The sequence below is a fragment of the Arachis ipaensis genome, chromosome B09, assembly GCF_000816755.2.
Source record: "Arachis ipaensis cultivar K30076 chromosome B09, Araip1.1, whole genome shotgun sequence".
Classification (NCBI taxonomy): Eukaryota; Viridiplantae; Streptophyta; class Magnoliopsida; order Fabales; family Fabaceae; genus Arachis; species Arachis ipaensis.
Genome location: NC_029793.2, coordinates 133,525,313 through 133,525,639, shown reverse-complemented (window position 1 = coordinate 133,525,639; position 327 = coordinate 133,525,313).

The following is a 327-nucleotide window of genomic DNA, read 5'->3' as shown; positions in this document are numbered from 1 at the left end:
TTAATATTCATAATTATTCAATTACAATTTTTGTGACAGCATTTATATTAAACGATATTATTAATTTCTCATCTTTATAACTAATTGAAGGTTATGAATTAACAAAGTTTAAAAGTTAAAGCACAAATAATGTGTAGTTACGAAGACATACCTATTGCTAAAACTCTTGGGCTTTAAAATAGAAATGTAGACTTAGATGTCACTTGACGTTAAGTTGGAAAACATGTTTGATTATTTTTAAAATCAGAATGCCTTTTCATATTTATGATATTGGTGTATTATAGTATTTTTTTTATGTATTAAGTTTGTGTCTGTGTCTATATATAT